The sequence below is a fragment of the Mercenaria mercenaria genome, chromosome 13, assembly GCF_021730395.1.
Source record: "Mercenaria mercenaria strain notata chromosome 13, MADL_Memer_1, whole genome shotgun sequence".
Classification (NCBI taxonomy): Eukaryota; Metazoa; Mollusca; class Bivalvia; order Venerida; family Veneridae; genus Mercenaria; species Mercenaria mercenaria.
This window is the reverse complement of record NC_069373.1, coordinates 4,607,610-4,622,722: the sequence shown is the minus strand read 5'-3', so window position 1 is coordinate 4,622,722 and position 15,113 is coordinate 4,607,610.

Sequence of the window (15,113 nt, the reverse complement as noted above, 5' to 3'; positions counted from 1 at the left end):
ACCTTTCGTGAAACTAACAATGTCTGAGAACACATGAATGAAAAGAATGAACTTTATATACAAATGAATGCTATTGTTGATAATGGTGGTCAGAGAAATGGAATGCACAAATCAGGAAATAAGGAAACAAACAGTCATGACCGCACCCTTCCCCCTGCGGCTGTATTACCCCTTTTACCGGATACTAGTGCTTAAAACCTTACATGGGATGTTAAGACGGGCTGCATATAGAGATCCAAACCCCATGCCCTCACTTATTATTAAAACAAGAGCTGTCCATAAGACAGCCAAGCTCGACTATTCGAAATATTGTCACAGAAGCAGGAAATTATTACCCAAAATGTTAAATATCAAAAGAGTTTTAACTTCAAAAGGGGACATAATTTGACCAAAATACATATCAGAGTTATGGGACTTGATGCTATCAACTAGTTTTATAACCCCGAAGAAACATGTTAAGTTTCAATTCAATATCTGCATTAGTTTTGGAGATAGTAACTTGCATGTAAACTTTAACCAGAATTTTCTAAGTCCAAAAGGGGGCATAATTTGCTCAAAATACATGTTAAGAGTTATGGAACTTGACCCAGTGAGGCTGGTAATTGACCTAGAAAAGGAATAAATAAGTTTCAAAGCTATATGCCTTTTAGTAATAGCTGCATGTACTTGCACGCAAAACTTTAACCAGGATTTTCTAAGTCCAAAAGGGGGCATAATTTGCCCAAAATACATGTCAGAGTTATGGGACTTGATTCTGTCAACTGGTTTTATAACCCCGAAGACACATGTGAAGTTTCAATTTAATATCTGCATTAGTTTTGGAGATAGTAACTTGCATGTAAAAATTTAACCAGAATTTTCTAAGTCCAAAAGGGGGCATACTTTGGCAAAAATACATGTCAGAGTTATGGGACTTGACCCAGTGAGGTAGGTAAATGATCTAGAAAAAGAAAAAATAAGTTTCAAATCTATATGCCTTTTAGTAATAGCTGTATGTACTTGCACGCAAAACTTTAACCAGAATTTTCTAAGTCCAAAAGGGGGCATAATTTGGCCAAAATGAAGGTCAGAGTTATGGGACTTGGTGCTATCAACTAGTTTTATAACCCCGAAGACACATGTGAAGTTTCAATTTAATATCTGCATTAGTTTTGGAGATAGTAACTTGCAAGTAAAACTTTAACCAGGATTTTCTAAGTCCAAAAGGGGGCATAATTTGGCCAAAATACATGTCAGAGTTATGGGACTTGACCCAGTGAGGTTGGTAATTGATCTAGAAAAAGAAAAAATAAGTTTCAAATCTATATGCCTTTTAGTAATAGCTATATGTACTTGCACGCAAAACTTTAACTAGAATTTTCTAAGTCCAAAAGGGGGCATAATTTGGCCAAAATGAAGGTCAGAGTTATGAGACTTGGTGCTATCAACTAGTTTTATAACCCCGAAGACACATGTGAAGTTTCAATTCAATATCTGCATTAGTTTTGGAGATAGTAACTTGCATGTAAAACTTTAACCAGAATTTTCTAAGTCCAAAAGGGGGCATAATTTGCTCAAAATACATGTTAGAGTTATGGAACTTGACCCAGTGAGGTTGGTAATTGACCTAGAAAAAGAATAAGTAAGTTTCAAAGCTATACGCCTTTAAATGATAGCTGTATGTACTTGCATGCAAAAACTTAACCAAGGTGTGACGCCGACGCCGACGCCAGGGTGAGTAGAATAGCTAGACTATTCTTCGAATAGTCGAGCTAAAAATTACTACATACTGCCTAATGTGATTACAATACCCGACAGAGCCTGCACCAGCAAGTAATGAAAACATAAAAATTTAGTTTGATTCAGGAACAAGAGTAGATTACTTAAAGGGAAAGGCAACGATTTTCTAATGTTAATTTTGGCAGCTGGGATTTCTTAAATCATTTCCATTTTTTTTCAAAATCGGAGTAAAAATGAGAAAGTTATCAGCATTTAAAAATTTGGTCAAATTGGCGGCCATTTTTTTTTTCCATGGCAACAAAAAACAAAATGGCGGATTTATTAAATTTTAAGATACACATTTGAACAGCATTTACTTATTACTGTAAAATAATTTTCTGTACTTTTTCCAGCTATAATGAAAGAAATTATCATGTTTTACACCTTATACTCAACAGACATAAGAAAACTAGTCTTTTAAAAAGGTTATTTGCTAAATAAAGTATTCAGCAGTGTGTAAATGACGTCATAAACACACTAAAATGGCCGCCTCCATTATCAGCCATTTTCTTAAATTTCAAACTGCCATATCGTTTTCAATAGTTGTCCGATTTTAAAAATTCTTTCAGCGTTATGAAAAGCTTGATGATGGCTTTCATATGAAATTAACTTATTTTCAGGCTTTTCTTAACCCCAAAATAAAAGCGAGATTGTTCACATAGTTTCATTTAAAAGATACAATTTAAGGTGTTTAAAGATCATTTGTAAATTGCCAAAACGGACTTAATTAGAAATAAGACAATGCAGAATTATGGTTCCCGGAAAATACACTTTCACTTGATGTACTCAATCATTATGTGAAATATATCACACACCACTATTTTGTGGGCGCAGGTTGGGTGTGGAGGAGGCTAATCTTTAGGAGGAAAATGTTACTAAAGGATAAATGGAAGTGACTGGAAAGGGAGAAAATTAGAGTTATGGTTCTTCCCGTAATGTTGTTTTCCCAAGTGAATTTGCTTGAGCAGTGTTATGGTCCGGTTTACTATATTTATAAAGGATGACAATGAAAAATGAGGTAAAATAGAGCTATGATTACATTACAGTCAAAATCCTCTTATCTTCAAAATGTGAAAAGGAAATCCCTCTGTAATCTTTAGAGTTATAGCTTTGGACATAAGTGATATTAGTTAATTTGATAAAGGGACATAATTATAAAAATAAGCAAGGCAGAAATATGACTCTTTTCAATGACATGTTTTCTTATAAAATGTGAAGTTCTAAATAAAACAAGATCCCTCCGACAGTTTCAAAATTATAGCCCGTAAAATGGGTGACTCACACGGACAGACAGACGGGCAAAACGATGACTACATGGATGCCGCCTAAAGGCGAAGCCTAATATTAATGTAAAAAAAAGTTTATACAATTTGTATGCAAAAAGACGACTTAAACAATTTAATTTTCTATGCTTTTCTTTGAATGTACCGTGATAAAGTTGATTATATTGATTTTCAGCACATACCTGACGTTATCTTCCCCGCAGCAAAAGACGCCGTTGCTCGGAGTACAATCTTCTTTCCAAGATACATTTGAAGAGGATTTGAGGAGGCATAGGCTTCAGTTGGAGAAAGCTCCAGTGTGTAATCGTCCCCGCAGGAAACTGTTCAAAATTGTATATATATACTTAATAGATCTTTTAACACAGCATTTTCATTTTTGAAGAAGAAATGCATTTTTAAAAATATTCTAGATAAATTGCAACCATTTGTGTTTTTTTCTTATTTTAAAACAGTCAAAAGTCACTCGTTTACTGTTTCACCATATACATTTACGGGAAAGTCCATTATGCACGAGCAAATCGTGCGTGTTTCGGATTTGAATTTTTTTTCAGCGGCTTTTTCAGCGGCTTTAGAGCCATTAATTATTAACATAAGAAAAATATATTATTGTTAAACGGGCGTGGATCTTGTCGAGGGAAACACGTAGTTTTGGTAGGTACATTCTAGCTCATAGAGTTTTATTTGTTATATGAAAAGATTAGTTAAAAGAAAGAAAATGCCACTATACGTGCTATATACTCTACCCCTAGGTATACTATAAGAACCATGGTCATGAACAGGAAAATACACTAACGGTTAAACCCACTTCAATCTAAAACGCGCAATTCGATAAATGGGTACCAAGCATTTTGAACAAGCGGTAATTTATCTTTCATCGTGCACCACGTACAGTCATATTGTCTCAGTATTTCATATTGCAGAGATACTCCACATATTTTATGCTTTCGTCAACGTTACAGAAAATATTTGCGTGAACTTCCCTAATAAACATCCGGTCTAGAGGTCACAGCAGTGTGCACATGTTAGGCGAAATATAAACCACAGGTTAGAGTTATTTCTATCCAAAAAACCACGAAAAGTCACGAAAAGACCCCACTTCTATATAATAAAAAAAGCACCAGGAATGAAACAAATTCACTCCCCACCAACCACGAGAAAACTAGAAAATTTCAAGGTAAGCAGTGCGAGTGTTCTCGGGTGGCGTAATTATCTAAAGGCAACTAAAATACACATTTCGTTCATCGTCCAAACCATTGCGTGACGTCCCACCTTCATGTATATTTCTGCACCGGAATTAAAAATGGTTTTGTGTAAATGCCAGTATCTGGTCCGATCCGTATACAATTTAGAACAGAACAGAACAGCATCGTGTAAACAATGTCATTTGTCATTAACAACACAATTAATATTTGATATCAGAAAACTCATTCCGTATCACCAAGCGTAGCTGAGCAGCAATGATATTCTTTTTTTTTTCAGTTATGCGCTGCTTCCGTCAATGGTTGAGTTACTTCCCCTCTTTTGTCAATGCTAGAGTTAGTTCCCATAATGGGTTTTTCCAACGTGATATGCCTAATTCTTTTATTATTTAGGAATAAGGTCAGTAATTCGGTTGTAAGCTTCCGTGGTGTAGTCGAAAATAGTGCCTATATATAAATAGTTCAATTTTTTTCTTGGGTAAAATGCAAATTCTATATGAGCTGAAGCATTTATTCTGCACATTTATTCTGCACATGGATATTAGAAACATATTTACAATGTTTTGTGATGTTTTGTTTGAAAACAGGAAGCCACAATAGGAGGTAGGTATTGTGGGTATGTTGCGGATTAATATTTTCACCGACCTTGACATTGGTAGAAACAGCTGACTGGGATTTCACTAGGAACTACATAACACCATGTTTTCTTTTTGTTTTTCATTTACAGACACATGGAACTAAAGAGAAAAGGTAGTCTACCAGAGATTGATGTTTTAGAAATATTTTTACAGAGCTTTGTTTGTAGTTCATTTTATATGAAATATATAGGCAATTTTTTTTACTGACCTTTGACCTATAAGAAAGGGAGACTATTGTGTAAACATTAAAATCTGTCGTCTGTTTTCAGTTCATTTGAAAGAATTAATTGAAACATGGCAAATAATGAGTTTTTAGCAGTATTAAAAGCTAGATTAGATGAAAAATTAGAAGATTATGGCCTTTTGGGCTGTAAGCGGTGGACCAGCGTTGTCTGTGGCACTAAATGGCCTCGTTATGGAAAGATGAGGGCAAAATTTCCACAAGATGCTCATTCTAAATATTATTATGTACACAGACTGGCATATATGATAGATAAAAACATAATAGAACTAGAAAATAATGATCATGTGTCCCATTTATGCAAGTTTTCGCTTTGCTGTAACCCGGAACATTTGAGTTTAGAGCCTCAAATCATAAATAATTCAAGACAGCAGTGTATGGAACAGTGTTTTGGTCATAAATGGCAAGGCCGGGTTTATCCAAATTGCATTTTACAGGTATTTCAGTGTATGACAGCCTCTATAAAACATGTAATATGGAAAAAGAAATGAAATATCTATATATACATTGATCAGAATATAATACAGTATTTACAGAAAAATAGCACTAGTCGTACAACATTAACCGAAATATTTTCCAGTACTTAGAAATGTGACCGGTTCAGTGAAAATACATATGATCAGCAAGTTCGGGGATTTTCGAAAGGTCCGGGTTTGGGTCAGTAAGCCCTTTAGAGTAGTGGACCTCTGCGTGAACCTTATACCTTCGCATACGTGATGCGTAGCGAGAGTCGTTCATTTTTTTCTGACATTGTTTAGATTTCAATCTGAGGGCAAGTTTTTGAGACTTAAGTAAGTGTTTAATAATTGATGTACCCTTAGGTAAACTTGCACCTAAACACTGTGACTTTAAAAGAGTGGAGTTAGTATATCCATGATTCAGTTTCAGGATTTGACAGTGTATACGACCCAAACAGTTCCTAGAATACGTGACAGACTTTGGCATGCATGAAGTATATGCACGATTGACCGCTTCACATTTCTGAGTTGAAGTCTGTAGTCTGGTTAACTCAATGCTATTTGGACCAAGCAAAACTTGAATACATGAATATAAAGTTGCTTCATCAGATTTGGTCATTTTCAGTTTTAGATTTGCTGGCAAGTAATTCTTTGATTGTTTAAAGTTACCGGGACAAACAAAGCTGTATTTCTTACAGGATTCACCGCAGTAACCTTTGAAGCAGAGAATAATTGTCAGTGTCACATTATGCATAGCCCCTTTAATTGCCTCAATGTTTCCCTGGTATACAGAATGGGCCGTTTTTAGCTCACTTAAACACCTAGATCTGATAGATAGTGACAGCCTACTTTGAAGGTTAGCCCTGTGGGGGCCACTAAACATATTTTTGCTGAACTTTGCCTTATTTATTTGACGGCGCATTGAATTGCTAAGGTGTCTTATGTCTTTTAGATGTGAAACAGGTTTAGACTGGCCCTTGTCAACACCACTATGTCCCTTAGAGTCCCCATCACCAGTGAAATGGGCAATACTGAGATCATGATTTATTTCAGTAGCCACCAGACTGTTCCAGCGTGATTCATTGCCAATGGAATCAGACTCAGCTAAAATGATGCTGTACAGTGTCCCCTGTGGTTAGGACAGACTACAGTTTCCCCTTTATTTCTAAGCTCAGAGGCAGTTTTACAAATTTTCACCCCCACAAAAGCACCAATTATTTGCTTGTTTCTTGTATTATTTTCACACATAGTGGTAGTGACAATGGTGCCAGCTTGGAAAGGGGTACTATCAGCATTGAATAGAGGGTTGTTGTAACAAGAATCTCTCTCAACATTAGTCATTTCTGGGTTTTTGTTGCCACATGCTTTATTTTCAGCCTTTAATTTTTGCCTTAACTCATGCATATTATTCTTATTCAGTTCAACAATAGCCTTGCTAACACTATTAGACTGTAAGCGCATAGAATTTTTAGCCGGTGGAGTGATGTTTGTATTAGCAAGAATTCGCACCAAGCCGGTGTTCCCAACCGGGGTAGTCATGGCTCCTAACTGTAGACCTACATTAGCTTTTGCAGACTTTCTACCTCTTACATTGGAATCTACATGTTCAAATAATTGGTAAAACTTGCTCTTGTAATTGCATTTACTACATTTCAGGCGTTCATACCAACAGATTCCCCATTTATGTGAAACAGAAGAATCAATAATCAAGTCACCAGTACATGCGTTATTTCCAATACAGTGCATTTTTATTTCAGAATTAAACATCTGGTTCAGTTCAAGGGGACGGTACAGTCTATTAGTCAAAAGGTCAGGGTGTACATCCATGTTATCTGGTACAGAGTAATCATCAGACAGTGTTCTAGTCTCAGCCAAGCTGCGAAGTGGTACAGCATTGGTGTCAGTACCATCAACATCTTTAAAGGTAAAGATACCTTTGTACTCATGGATGCGGGACTCATAAGACTGCTTTGGGAGCCTTATGTACCTTTTATCTGTGTTGTGCTTGACATAAGTACGTTTCTTACCTCTGTGCACATTACTGACACCTTTCTTAAATCCACAGAGCCTTAAATGTCTTTGCCGCTTTGAGACAGCTGGCATTGTGTCAACCGTAGCACTAACTATAGAAATTTTTACTATATGAACCTTAGAAAGTCTGTCAAAGGAATGAAATTAAAATACCAAAAACATGTATATTTAACTGGGGCAAACATTCTTAGGTCATGTCAAAGAAGCCAGGTGGTAATTGCAGAGGTGTGAAATGTGTCATTTTTTCATTGTTATTGGAGTCACAGCCATAATTATGTTTGGTATACCCAGAAAGAGGTCTGATTGAAGCTTAATTACTCTTAACTGCTCACTGGGACATCAAAGCATTTTGCTAAAGCAATTATATGGCTATTTGTCTAAAATAATGTTTAGAAATGCCTTCTGATACTAATATTTTATGAAAAATTTGGTTAATTTTGCATAAAATTTGATCTTTTGGTGCCTATATATAAATAGTTCAATTTTTTTCTTGGGTAAAATGCAAATTCTATATGAGCTGAAGCATTTATTCTGCACATGTTATTAATTCACTCATCTGTGGATATTAGAAACATATTTACAATGTTTTGCGATGTTTTGTTTGAAAACAGGAAGCCACAATAGTAGGTAGGTATTGTGGATATGTTGCGGATTAATTTTTTCACCGACCTTCACATTGGTAGAAACAGCTGACTGGGATTTCACTAGGAACTACATAACACCATGTTTTCTTTTTGTTTTTCATTTACAGACACATGGAACTAAAGAGAAAAGGTAGTCTACCAGAGATTGATGTTTTAGAAATATTTTTTACAGAGCTTTGTTTGTAGTTCATTTTATATGAAATATATAGGCAATTTTTTTACTGACCTTTGACCTTTAATGGTTAAAGAAAATCAAAGATGTAATATTTATTGAAAGAAATATTAATAATAAAACATGATATATACATATACTTTTTACCTGGTTCTTGAAATTATTTTGTATTCTCCCCGGCGCAGAAATATACATGAAGGTGTGACGCCACGCAATGGTTTGGACGATGAACGAAATGTTGTTGAAATCGCTGATTTCGTGTTAGTTAATACGGTGAAGCATCAGTAAGCACAGTCACGCATATATTTTGGTTGCCTTAAGATAATTACGCCACACGAGAACACTCGCGCTACTTACTTTGAAATTTTCTAGTTTTCTCGTGGTGGGTGGGGAGTGAATGTGCTTCATTCCTGGTGTTTTTTTATTATATAGAAGGGGGTCTTTTTTCATATACAGACTTTTCGTGGTTTTTGGATAGAATTCCAGGTTCCTGTGTGTAAACAAACAAAAGCAGAATGCAAACTGTCCACAGCTATACAATAAAACTCGAAATGATAGATGAAATTCATCGTAGATATGATTTTGAATTTGAAGTCATACACTGGTAAACATTTGTATTGTTTATTTAATCCACAGTGCTCATGTATGCTGCATAAATTGTATTAAATACACATGTAGTTAAACGACGAGTTACATACATTTTCACATCAGCTAATCATAACAATTTTGTGATCTAGACCGGAACTTCATTAGGGAAGTTATCCAGTTTTTTTTCTGTAACGTTGATGAAATTATAAACTAATCGTTGTTTCTCTGAGATAAGAAATGTTGAAGGAATATGACCGGTACACAATGGAAGATAAATTACCACTTGTTCAATATCCATAGCACACATTTACCCAACTGCGCGTTTTAGGTGAGAAATGCGCGATTGAATTGGGTTAATACATTTTCCCGTTCATGACCATGGTTCTTATAGTATACCCAGGGGTAGGGTATATAACACGTACAGTGGCATTTTCTCTCTGGTCTGGTGCTAGTGTTAGAAACCCTCTACGAATAGTAAACATCCTGCGTAAAGCAAGTACATCATTTTCGTTATAACCATTTTTCCACCTCGCAGACGACGGGCCTTACATCAAGTTTAAATAGACCTTTTCGGCGTAAATGTATATATATACGACTACGTACATGTTTTATAGCACTTCGGACAAAAGCGGGGGTTGTCTCAAGACAACAACGAATAACGTATTATCTGCTAAGTCATGCACAGCTGAGTTTTACCACCCCAAGAAGTGGTCTTGCATATCGCCATTATGAATATTGAAAGATTCTGAAAAAAATATGATATTCCACAATGATGATGATCGAATATATTTGCTTCTCATCACGGTCGATCTCTAATTTTCGCTCCGTGGTGCTGTCGCCCAGTGTGAAATGTTTGCAATTTTTGGAATCACAACCATATTTCTTCGGAAACTTGGAGTCATCAAATTATTCATATCTATATGACAGAGATGACAATTAGAAAATTAGGGGCGATTTTGTCAGAAAAGTAAATAAATACTTATGTAAGCCGGTTCAAACATAAAACTTGATATACTTTAGTAGTCTTATCTCGGTTATAAAGAAAATAAATTCCAGGAAATATATTATTAAATCTCATATGACGCTCTCAATAAATATTACAGTATTTAACATATCTTTTTGCCTCCAAGTCAAGGTCAGTTCGCAATAAAAGTGTTATAATCTGGCTACAATTAAAGGATATATCAGAATATTCAACAAATATACGTTCGCTTCCCTCGTACTAACCACAAGTATTCTATTCTTTTCCATATCCCACATATTTAGCATGAAAGACAGTACTGTTATAATAGCAAGGATATTCACATATATATTGCTTCTCGTGCAGTTATGTTGCCCATTAAAACTACGTAGTCGTGTACATTTCCATTTGCGCCGAAAAGGTCTAATAATACTAAACAAAATTCACCGAGTTCAATCCCCGGGCGGGACGTATGTTCTCCGTGACGATTTGATAAATACATTGTGTCTGAAATCATTCGTCCTGCACCTCTGATAATTCATGTGGGGAAGCTGGTAGTTACTTGCGTAGAACAGGTTTGTACTGGTACAGAATCCAGGAATACTGGTAGGTTAACTGCTCGCCGTTACATGACTGGAATACTGTTGAAAAACGGAGTTAAACCCAAAACAAACAGTCAGTTTGTTCTCAGGTTAATATTTGCAATTACCAAGTGCTGCGTTGGAACATTTGTTAGGTGTAAAATCATAAACATATTCGAACTACAACGAAAACTCTTTAAAAAAAAAGCCCTTAATATCCCTCTCTGTTTTCTCTTTTACTGAATAAATGCATCTATTGAGGATTCGATAGATATCTGACGTTTTAAAATTTCAACATTACTAAATTATAGAAAAAAAAGAGTTCTTTCACATGAAAATTAAACAGTTTATAAAATAGGTTTATTATTCTAAAAATCGATTGTCAATTAACTGATGGATGCTTGAATTCCTGAATAGGGACCACATTAATGAGTCACCCTTCTGGGCAGTTTAGTGCCTTTTCTAAATCTCACCATTTTCAAAGAAATGTTGCACATCTACGTTTTGATGAATTTGCAACAATGTCCGAGTGCTGAACTTTCGAATAACTAGATTAAACATTGTTTTACAGGCATTTTGAAAAATGTTTATTTTCATTTCTTTACAAATGGATTCTTTTTCGAAGGGGGACAACCTTTTGCTAATAATTTAAATACGAGACCGGAGTAACATGTATTGAAACTGGAACGCCGGTAAAAATGTTCTCCGTATACAAACAATTGTAAGAACTTGATTTTACGGTTTATAATGCTCTTTTTTTATGGGTTTACCATGCCCGTTTCATGAGTCATTCTACACATTTGCTTACAATAATTGTTTCCCTTAGATTAATTGCAAATTCAATTACATGGAAATATTTAAGGGGTTCTCATAGACGTATTTCCTTCTGGCTCACAATCGTTTGCGAATAGAAGGGAGAGTTGGGAGGGTGGCATTTAAGATGTGAAATATACACCTTCTTATTACTGGTTGACATATTTCTATCTTAGTTTATAATTTTATAATCTCGGAAAAAGAACATGAAGGTCAAACTATTTGTAAAGATATGCTACAAAGTGTGAAAATGTCGCAAAAATACGATCTCATGGAATGAATTAATGTTCCTACATCAAAATGAAATAAATGTCTCATAAAATGAGTATACTTGTGATAAAGAAAATCAATGGAGATTTTGATTATTCAATTTGAACACAATAGACAAGCTATAAAATACTCTTTAATAATTGTTTACAGGAACGTTAATTTAAAGATATAGATCTAGTCAAACAATTCTAGAAACATTTTGTTTTCTTTTAATCCAGATGAAAATAAAGATCATTATTTCAAACTGTATATTGAAAACAGAACTCACCGTAACCAAGGAAAAGCGCGCCACTTAAAATTATCCAAATCATTTTGACGTCTGTACATTTCTCGGTATTTACTTGAAATGTCGTCTGCAAGTAGGTCTGCCGGGTATAATCACGTGATATATGTCGCAACAGTCAGCAGCGGTAACTATGACAACTTCGGATACTTTTAAGTTGAATATTGAATATATAAATTTCGCTTTGTTATACCAGTCTCTTGATAATAACGATAAAGAGGACCATTAAAAGAAAAAGAAACCAATTAGTAGAAACTTAAAACACAACGCAGTTTGATTAATTATTAAATACCATTTACACAGTTATAATACAGTACATTACTGGAAATGCAAATTGCTTTCTTTCTGACCAGTTGGAATTGCAAAAGTTAAATTGCTGTAGTATAAAACAACAAAAACACTTAAAATGGAACAAAACTGTTTATCATACATCTTGAATGAACACTGCATTCCAGTTAAATTTAGCTGGTGTCCCTTGATTCATAGAACGGAAAACTGTGAATGATTGACTTTAAGGAATTAAATTTCTTTATTAGCCCTAAATTATGTTTCCGGTTACATGCCAAATTATAGTGAATATGAACAAAAGTATTCTGGTCTGCATATATAAAACACACAAAGTTTCGAAAATCCAGTGATGACAGAAAGGTTGAAACCTTTCGATTCATAATCTGAAGAAAAATATGTTGTTCTGGTAAGAAGTTAGTTCAATAACATTAAACTTGCAAAGGGTGCCTTTTAATATTTGGACGTTCAACATGTCCCTGTGTCAAGTTTAATCAAATGACAGCCATTTACATAGCAAAAATTTCAACCTTGTTTTATTGAAGTGAAATGTAGTAAAACTTTCAAACACGTGATATATTGGTTTACCGTATTATCAACTGCACCGCAATTTACTTCCCCGACACATTACACAGACTAATCTTGCGTAATTTAATTAAATATCATGAACAATACAACAGTGAAAAAATATTTAGAATCAATTATACATGCTTTGACGAAAACAAGTATGTTAAGACTAGCCTTTTAAACTGCTTTTATAAGAACTTATAACTTAATGATATGAATTTTAATTCAACACAACCTATAAATTCTGGTAACACCCGTCGATTATAATCATATGCACACTACATAGACATACCTTAATAACGGACCGCATTTTTTTGTAAAATCGACCATGAGAATATTTTTCGTCTAAAATCATTCTTTATAATAAAGAAAATTTGACAGTTTCGTGTTGTGTTGCAAAAGTGAATTGATGTAAATTTTACTTTCAAAGTGAGGACAGGTCTTCGCTAGTTTCATTAAGACAGTGTGTTCAATGGATGTGTATAGCAGGTTTTTTTGTCCGTTGTTGGTATTTACCTATCACTTTTTAGTCACTTCCACCGTGAACTTGTGAAACCTTCCGCAAGATATTTTGCGAAAGCTCTACCGGGAAATTTATAACTTCGATAAAACGTCGGGCTATATGAAATGTCAAAATCATAAAATATTGAGTATCTAGTAAGAAGTGTGTATGTAACCTTCACTTTCGCAGGAGCTGGTATTTAAGGCATGAAGGTAGTTATTCGCCGGATAGGCCACCATAGTCTACTCGAATTTTGTCCATATTAATAGATTTTTCCCAACTAGTAAAGGCTATTTTCATGTCAAATATCAGATTTATTTATGCTTGATTGTAAGGAAGAATGTCTGCTGATGTTTTAAGCTAAGTTATATGGTTCAAAAAGTTAGTCGAAGCTGTTTGGTGAAGTGAAAGTAAAGTTTGTATTTCCTGATGTCTACCTATACAATATTAGCGTTTCCAAACTATGTTTATTCAACAATAACTACAAACTCATTGTGTACATAAATGCGTTCCTCTTGTTTCCAAACTAAAGATAAAACGAACAAAAGTGCCATTGTGTTCCTACTGCTCACCAGGGTATCAAACGCTATTCTCCAAGTAATCAGATCTCCAATAGTTCAACTCCAATATTATTTATGTTTGCTATGTGTCAAGTTATTCCAAGAATTGCTAAACTGTGGTGATAAATTAGTAAATCAAAAGAATTATCAAGCGTAAATTAGAAGGATATGAAAATAATGTAAAATCAGATGACTATAGTGCACATCGTACAGTACCAGAATGCACTAACTGCAGGCACAACACCCAGAAAAGTTCAACTCCAAGAATTCAACACCCCAAAAGTTAAACTCAAAGATCATTCTCCAAGTAATCAGATCGCCAAGATTTTAAATTTGCTCACCCCCCATGACTATCAATGTTTTATAGGTTTCAAGTTTTTTTGTACAATTGCTAAATTTTGAGGCTTAATAGATAAATTAAACGAGAATTATGATTTGTTTAGCAGGATTGGCATATAAGTGAGAACTGTTCTATAAAGGTTCAGAATTCAAAAGCTACACATGTATACCATCTTGGATGTACCTCTGCGTGTCGGTCTTTGGATTATAGTATGTTATAGCGTTTTGAAAACTAAAGACCAAATCTACAGTTGGCAGCGGGCAACAACAAATAATATACATTCTTGACCTAATCAATACTACTTTCTATGTTCACCAGTCTATTGTACATATAATGTTTGAGTGAATGTTTTCTTGACAAATCGTTATGTTTTAAAAAATAAGGCTACTTATTAAAAAGAGCCATTGTGTCGACATTCACAAATAAAAAAAAACAATTTTCAGATATGTAGAATAATGTTTTGACAAATAAGGATCATGGGTCATTATCTTATTCTTAACTTAGTCTTTAAGCTAGAAGACATACTTTTAAAAGTATTTCTATGTATCTAGGTTCAAAGTATCGAGTAGAATAGAAAAATCTAATTATTTTTCAATATTTAACACGATATCACATAATTCACCAACTTTCACAATTCTTGGAGCAAGGGTTGTATAATTCTACACATTTATGCGTAATAAACTTCTTGTTTAGCCGACCCTAGAAATAAAATGTGTTGATGTCACGACTTAATCGTTACACCAAAACATCAAAATTGTTGCAACCCCACTTATTTAATTCATGGGCTGTTGTCTTTAAACTTCGCTACCTTGTAAAAAAAGTTTCTACAAACGACCAACCATAAAACAGCAGTAGAAGTCAGTGGGGTCCACCAAGCTAGAAACTAGACCTATCTACCCCAAGATCCTGCTGTTTCGACTTTCGCGCAGTTTTAAGATA